We start from the raw sequence: 9,655 nt of genomic DNA on the forward strand, positions 1-9,655 counted from the left end.
TTAAAAGTAATTAAATTTTGTTAAACAGAAATACTAGGTCTAGTTCTCATAAAATTCTTTTACGTTTAAAAGTAATTAAATTTTGGTAAACCGAATATTTGTATGAAATTTAATCTATACTCTAGGTTAAACTCATACTAGGTCTAGTTCTCATAAAATTCTTTTACGTTTAAAAGTAATTCAATTTTAGTAAACAGAATATTTGTATGAGGTTTAACATATAATCTACGTTCAACTCAAACTATAGTCCATTTCTTTTATCGAGGCAGATTTGCACCGACTCGCAGCGGTGCCCTTTTAGCTCGGAAAAGTTTCTGATCGCTGATTGGTTAGAATTATCTCGTCCAACCAATCAGGGATCAGGAAACTTTTCCGAGCTAAAAGGGCACCGCTGCACCGACTCGCAACGGGGCCCTTTTAGCTCGGAAAAGTTTTCTGATCGCTGATTGGTTAGAATTATCTCGTCCAACCAATCAGCGATCAGGAAAATTTTTCCGAGCTAAAAGGGCACCGCTGCGAGTCGGTGCAAATCTGTATCGCTAAAAAAAATTGACTATAGGTCTAGTTCTAATGAAATTCTTTTACGTGTAAAAGTAATTAAATATTGGTAATAATAGAATATCTTTCTCAATAAGATATTATCTCATCTTTTTTCATCAATATGCAATCCTGATCATCACAAGGAACACAACTGCCCAAATTTCCATTTGGTATTTCGTAGAAAGCGATTAAAAGGACAGCTGCTGCCTCGCCGTCTGGCCTCTTAGCAAAAGGGCTAGAAGAGCCAATGCCAATACCTGTGGAAATTGCTGCTTTGCAGTTGGACTTTCAAGTTAAAGGTTAGCTAAACGTACCGGCAATAACTTTGGTTCATAACTGCAAGAGCATGCGATCGTAAAACCTTTGCCAAATTACTAACCACTTCAGGCAACCGACCCCCTTACTGTAGGAATATCGGCGGTAAAGAAGTTAGGAAAGGAGGAGGGGGTGGGAATGGTTGAATGTGTGTGCGTGTGTATATCTAACTAAAGCCAGGATGACACTTGCATGAATTTGTGGCACGCATTGTCACGACTCGAGTCATGAACTGGCGTGCACTCGTCGTGGACTGGCGTGAAGTGTTCGTAAACCCGTCGTGACATCGTGGCATGTCGTGACGAGAATTTTGAAATGTTCAAAAGTTTGGTCACGACAAAATTTCGTGACCGGGTCGTGAACTATGCACGAACTGTTCGTGAACTCGTCGGGACGATGCGGGAAGTACGCAAACTATGCGTGAACTTGTCGTGCCAGTTCGTGTCAATGTGGACAGGTCAGCTGTGATTCTGAGGTAATTTTTTTTTCTTTTTTTTTGGAGTTCGTGCCACAAAATGTTACGACAAATTCGTGGCATAAAGTCGTGCAAGTGTCAGGGTACCTTAAGTGTTTATCTCTCATTTTTTTGACGGGCTGCGTACATGAATTTATTTATAAAGCTTAACACCAGTTTCACTTTACACTCTCTACACAGACTACGATATTGTAAACGTAAATAAATAGATAGGACATTCTTTCCTGGACATATGAAATAAGTTACTTGTTTTGAAATTCTTTTATTTACTTTTGCACTCGTAACTAGCGTGGATACAGTGTTGCTGCCAGATAGGCCTATGTGAATTTATTCCTAGATTTGGGGATTGTGGGTGTCTGATGGGGATATTCTGTACAAATATTCATGAAGAAGAAACAAAGATGAGTAAACCTTTATATTGTTGCAAAATTTTACTTGCACGAATTTAAAGTATAGTGAGTAATTTATATATTTGCAAAGCCTACGTGATCAGAAGAAAATATATATTTATGGGGATTTTTAGACTAACCCAACTGGCCACACTGCGTGAAAAAAAAAAAAAAAAAAAAAAAAAAAAAAAAAAAAAAAAAAAAAAAAAAAACTAATTCTGACATATGCCGCGTTCGAAATTGGCCTCCTTAATAAAACTCAAAATATAAATTATATTTTTATGATATACTATAAAGTTTTATATTTCTGAAGGTATTTTATGGATAACGTTGAACCTCATGATTAGGCTTATCAAAATCTTATTCATTCCTCTTCAATGAAATATATTTGTTTCCCTATTTCCTTTCCTCACTGGGTTATTTTTTATGTTGAAGCCCTTGGGGCTTATTGCATCCTGCTTTTCCAACTAAGGTTGTAGCTTATGTTGAAAATCATATTATTATTAATAACATTAATAACAATAACAACGATGATGAAGATGATGATGATACTACTACTACTACTACTACTACTACTACTAATAATAATAATAATGATAATAAAAATGATAATAATAATAATAATAATAATAATGATAATAATAATAATAATACAATACTAATAATAATAATAGTAGTAATAATAATAGTAGTAATAATAATAATAGTAATAATAATAACAACAATAAAAAAATAATAATAATAACTATAATAATAATATACATAATTTCTGGGCTTTAGGTAAATCATAAATAACAGTATTAAAGATGGAAAATAAATATAAAAGTCCTTAAAAATTTTTTTTTAATTTACTTTCCTTATAGCAATCAAGATATGTCCACACACACACACACACACACACACACATTTAATTGCATAGTTGTTTCGGCGGATTAAATAACTTTTCTTTCAGGATGTCTTAAATTAAACATCATATCTTTGCAACCTGATAAAAATAAACAAATTATAATAAAAAATTCGGAATTTACATGACTAAGGAATAATATATCCTTTATCTTTCTATTTCTAAATATAGTACACATATATTCTTGAACAAATTCAGATGGAGAGAGAGAGAGAGAGAGAGAGAGAGAGAGAGAGAGAGAGAATTGATAATCACAAAAAAATTCCATTATGTAGTTGATATTATTTAAAAAAAAACATTTCATACGAAGAGAGAGAGAGAGAGAGAGAGAGAGAGAGAGAGATTGATAATTGCTAATCACAAAAAAATTCTATTACGTAGTTGAGATTATTTAAAAAAAACATTTTATACGAAGAGAGAGAGAGAGAGAGAGAGAGAGAGAGAGAGAGAGAGAATCACAAAAAAAATTCCATTACGTAGTTGAGATTTAAAAAAACATTTCATACGAAGAGAGAGAGAGAGAGAAAGAGAGAGAGAGAGAGAGAGAGAGAGAGAGAGAGAGAATTGATAATCACAAAAAAATTCCATTACGTAGTTGAGATTATTTAAAAAAAACATTTCATACGGAGAGAGAGAGAGAGAGAGAGAGAGAGAGAGAGAGATTGATTATCATAAAAAAATTCCATTACGTAGTTGAGATTATTTAAAAAACATTTCATACGGAGAGAGAGAGAGAGAGAGAGAGAGAGAGAGACAGAGAGAGAGAGAGAGAGAGAGAGAGAGAGAGAGAATTGATAATCACAAAAAAATTCCATTACGTAGTTGAGATTATTTAAAAAACATTTCATACGGGGAGAGAGAGAGAGAGAGAGAGAGAGAGAGAGAGAGAGAATTGATAATCACAAAAAGATTCCATTACGTAGTTGAGATTATTTAAAAAAACATTTCATACGAAGAGAGAGAGAGAGAGAGAGAGAGAGAGAGAGATTGATAATCACAAAAAAAATCCATTACGTAGTTGAGAATATTTAAAAAAATATTTCATACGGAGAGAGAGAGAGAGAGAGAGAGAGAGAGAGAGAGAGAGATTGACAATTGATAATCACAAAAAAATTCCATTACGTAGTTGAGATTATTTAAAAAAAACATTTCATACGAAGAGAGAGAGAGAGAGAGAGAGAGAGAGAGAGAGAGAGAGAGAGAGAGAGGTAATTAAGAACGCCCATGGTACGATGAAATTTCCCTGAAGGGAGCAAAGTTAATATACACTTGTCCTTCGCAATTTCCGATGAAGGTAAAACACATTTCCTAAAGTGATTTGTTCCGTTAATGGTTTTCAATCTGGCATGCGGTGCACGGGCGGCAAACGTACTGTACGTCATGAAACGAGAGGCGATTAAAATCATTATTATCATTACTATCCAAGCTACAACCCTAGTTGGAAAAGCAAGATGCTATAAGCCCAGGGGCTCCAGCAGGGAAAAATAGCCCAGTGAGGAAGGCAAATAAGGAAATAAATAAATGAAGAGAACAAATTAACAATAAATCATTCTAAAAAAAGTAACAACGTCAAAACAGACATGTCATATATAAACTATTAACAACATCAAAAACAAATATGTCATAAATAAACTATAAAAAGACTCATGTCCGCCTGGTCAACAAAAATGCATTTGCTCCAACTTTGAACTTTTGAAGTTCTACTGATTCAACCACCCGATTAGGAAGATCATTCCACAACTTGGTCACAGCTGGAATAAAACTTCTAGAGTACTGCGTAGTATTGAGCCTCGTGATGGAGAAGGCCTGGCTATTAGAATTAACTGCCTGGCAGCGGGATTGCTAAATGTGATACTATTGCTACGGTCTAATTGAAAATGAATCGTAAATGATCTCGTAAATGATCTTGATTTTTATGATTATATACGCATTCACGGTCAGCGTAGGAAAAAAGTGAAGTGTTTCGTTTGTAGACTTGAGTAAAATGCTGGTAAAATTTCATTGGCGGAGGTCTGAAATCTCTGATCGCTCTTGTTTTTATTAATACCGTTAACCGGGCAGAATTTTCTTCACTGGACAACGCAATATATATATATATATATATATATATATATATATATATGTATATATATATATATATATATATACAACGCAATATATATACATAAGTATATATATATATATATATATATATATATACACATATACATATTATATAATACAACGCAATATATATATATATATATATATACACGAAATATTTTAATATTTCACTGTCTTTAGTGAAACCTTTTTTCAACAGGGAATCAAGTGTTTGAAAATTCAAGGACCAGTGGCATGGCTTGACTATTGTGGTGCAAAGCTTGTGAAATAAACAAAAAAATGTGCATCCTGGTGGTTCTCTTGAAGAGCATCACCATCTTGAAAAAAATGTGTTATTTTGCTTTATAACCATTAAAATCTACTTCAGCAGGCTTGAAAACATATGAATCCATATCTAAATAATTCAAATCGGACAAATACAAATATTCCTAAACAAAAAATTAACTTCGAGCGACTAATTTGGTGGCCATCATGAAAAATGGCCGCCATCTTGGATTTCCAATTGGCCGCCATCTTGGATTTCCAATTGGCCGCCATCTTGGATTTCCAATTGGCCACCATCTTGGATTTCCGACTGGCCAACCAGCCAGATTTGATTAGTATCCCTTGGAGAACAAGCGTGGTAAAGTTTATGATTGTATCATAATTTGCACGGATCCTTTCAAAATGTTAACTCCTGTACTATAGCAATACTACTACTACTACTACTACTACTACTACTACTACTAATAATAATAATAAAAAGAGTTTGACTTGAAGCGAGTACCTGAACGCTCTTCCTCCCAAAACTGTCCAAAACCCATTTCCATGTCTTAGAGACCGGAGATTCAGGTTTCTTTTTTTTCCCTCCTTAAAAAAAAGCAATTGGGTTTACATCAGGGAGTTTTCAGTATTCGGCGCTGAGAGAGAGAGAGAGAGAGAGAGAGAGAGAGAGAGAGAGAGAGATTTTTATTATAACTAGCATATAAAATAATCATGTTATTTTTACAGGAAATGAACAGCCAGAATAAAAAAAATACTGTAATTAATTAAAAAATAGAATGAACTTACTGAACGTCAATATATACCATATCTATTCAATAATACACCTTTCGAAAAATTTTACGGAAAATTCGACCAATTTTCGAAACCGACACGTAGAACAAAATTTAATTCTCTTGTATATTGTTGAGACGCATTCTTAGAATGAAAGCATTAGACTCGGAAAGTTTACCCAAGATTTCAAATATGAAACCTATACTCAATTTATTTCAATGAGTCGCACTTGCACTGACTCGCTATGATGCCCTTTTAGATCGGAAAAGTTTCCTACTAGCTGATTAGTTAGAATTACATTGTTCAATCAATAAGCTGGTAGGAAACTATACTCAATTTCTTTTCATGAGGCGCACTTGCACTGACTCGCAATGATGCCCTTTTAGCTCGGAGAAGTTTCCTACTAGCTGATTGGTTAGAATGATCTTGTCCAATCAATCAGCTGGTAGGAAACTATACTCAATTTCTTTTCATGAGGCGCACTTGCACTGACTCGCAATGATGCCCTTTTAGCTCGGAGAAGTTTCCTACTAGCTGATTGGTTAGAATGATCTTGTCCAATCAATCAGCTGGTAGGAAACTATACTCAATTTCTTTTAATGAGGCGTACTTGCACTGACTCGCTATGATGCCGGTTTAGCTCGGAAAAGTTTCCTACTAGCTGATTGGTTAGAATTATCTTGTCCAATCAATCAGCTGGTAGGAAACTATACTCAATTTCTTTTCTTGAGGGGCACTTGCACTAACTCGCTATGATGCCGTTTCAGCTCGGAAAAGTTTCCTACTAGCTGATTGGTTAGAATTACTTTGTCCAACCAATTAGCTGGTAGGAAACTATACTCAATTTCTATTAATGAGGGGCACTTGCACTGACTCGCTATGATGCCGTTTTAGCTCGGAAAAGTTTCCTACTAGCTGATTGGTTAGAATTACCTTGTCCAATCAATCAGCTAGCAGGAAACTTTTCCGAGCGAGTGCGCCTCATTAAAAAAAATTGAGCATAGTTAAACTACTGGTTAATTATGACCACACCTCTGTATCTCAGACCAGGATATCACTACCTTGGGTATTTCTGGGAGGACCTCTTCTATTATAAAAGGAATGATAAAAATAATAAGGAATTGCATGTTAAGTTAGGTAAAAAATCACAGGTTAGATGAGTGTAATTATAAACTTCACAAGTTATTAACTATATATATATATATATATATATACATATATATATATATATATATATGTATATATATATATATATATATATATAGACATATACGGCATATATATATATAATATACACATATATTTATATGTATATATATTTAGATATGTATATAATATATATATATATATATATATATATACATATAAATATATATGTGTATATATATACATATATACAGTATATATATATATATATATATATATATGTATATATATATATATGTATATATATAGACATATACGGTATATATATATATATATATATATATATATATATATATATATATATATTTATATGTATATATATTTATATATAATATAAATATATATACATATAAATATATATGTGTATATATATACATACATACATATATATATAAATAAATAAATATATATATATATATATATATATATATATAAAATTACTCGAGTGCCATGTAAAAGATATTACTCGAGTGCCATATGTGGATGAGAATATGATGAAGGGTAGATGGAGATGGTTTGGGCATGCTCTTCACACTCCCCGAGAGAGATTAGTTCACCAAACGTTCAACCGGGTTCAACAAGGCACTAGAAGAGTTGGAAGACACAGGCCTACATAGCTGAGGACTATTACACGTGAAGCAGATGATGATGAATGGAGAAGTATTGAATTAAAAGCTCAAGATAGAGACGACTGGCGAAATCTAACCGAGGCCCTTTGCGTAGATGATGATGATATATATATATAAATATATATATATATATAATATATATATATATATATATATGTACTGTATATATATATATATATATATATATATATATATATATATATGTACTGTATATATATATATATATATGTACTGTATATATATATATATATATATATATATATATATGTATATATATAGTATATATATATACACACACACACACACATATATATATATATATATATACACATATATACACAGTATACAGTATATTAATTCTTCTGTCAACACATTTTTATTATTAATAACATAACCACAAATCGAAATAAATTAATTTGTCTCGAAAAGCAAAATCCATTTAATTGTTTTCATATTTATATGAGAGAAATTTTCTTCATAAAATCCTTTATCATTTTAATATATTTACACCTCAAGTCTTGGCCGATGAACTGCGAACTATGCAGACATTTAATCTAATATAGAATGAGCTCAGAGAAATTTCTTTTACGTTTTTGTTTTGAAATTAATTACATTCCATTTATAAAATGAATAGCTATTGTTGGTATTCATCACATTATTATTATTATTATTATTATTATTATTATTATTATTATTATTATTATTATTAATATCAATATCAATATTAATATTATTGTTGTTGTTGTTATTATTATTATCATTATTATTATTATAATTATTAGCTAAGCTACAACCCTAATTGGAAAAGCAAGAGGAAAGGAAACAAGGAAATAAATAAATGATATAAATAATGTAAATCAAAATAAAGTATTTTAAAAACATTAACAACATTAAAACAGATATTTGATTTATAAACTATAAAAGGTCTTATGCAAGCCAGTTGAACATAAAAACATTTTCTGCGAGTTTACATCCTATAATTAATTAATTTTATGTTGAACGGGATGATATGTCTCTTTTTATAGTTTATATATGAAAGATTTGTTTTAATGTTTTTTCCAGCGATTAAAATATCTTATTTTAACTGTTCATTACTTCTCATATAGTTAACCTATTTTCTTGTTTCCTTTCTTCACTGGGCTATTTTTACCTGTTGGAGCCTTTGGGCTTATAGCATTCTGCTTTTCCAACTAGGGTTGTAGCTTAGCTAATAATAATAATAATAATACTAATAATAATAATAATAATAATAATAATAATCAACTATCATCTCCTCCTACGCCTATTGACGCAAAGGGCCTCGGTTAGATTTTGCCAGTTGTCTCTATCTTGAGCTTTTAATTCAATACTCCACTCATCATCTCCCACTTCACGCTTCATAGTTATCAGCCATGTAGGCCTGGGTCTTCCAACTCTTCTAGTGCCTTGTGGAGTCCAGTTAAAAGTTTGGTGAACTAATAATAATAATAAAAATAATAATAATAATAATAATACTGTATTAATAATAGTAATAATAATAATAATAATAATAATAATAATAATAACAACAATAATAATAATAGTAATAATATCAATAATAATAATAGTAATAATAACAACAACAACAACAACAACATTAATAATAATAATAATAATAATAACTACTCTACACCCACATGAAACGTGGTCAAGACAGGATGAAAAATGCATAAAATCGGTGTAATGAATAAAAAAAGAGTCAATTCTAAAGTAATTTAAGATATTCAGTGAGTTAATGGTGCATAAAAAGGAGGGAAGAATTAACATAATGCAACCAAGAAGGAAAATAAAACATAAATATTCACGTATCTTATCAAGAAAAAATCTCCAATTGAAATAACAGCTAATCAGGTTCGTGTGAGTTAATGCAACAGTTTTACTATCATTTTTTTTAAATGAGGCGCATTTGCACAGACTTGCAGCGGTGCCCTTTTAGCTCGGAGAAGTTTTCTGTTTATAGGTCTCAGGTGTTCTAGAGTTCTTGCCAATCATTTATCCGAGTGTCAAGAGTTCTAGATTTCTTGTCAGCCATCTTTCTGAG

Source organism: Palaemon carinicauda, chromosome 28 (genome assembly GCF_036898095.1).
Source record: "Palaemon carinicauda isolate YSFRI2023 chromosome 28, ASM3689809v2, whole genome shotgun sequence".
Taxonomy (NCBI): Eukaryota; Metazoa; Arthropoda; class Malacostraca; order Decapoda; family Palaemonidae; genus Palaemon; species Palaemon carinicauda.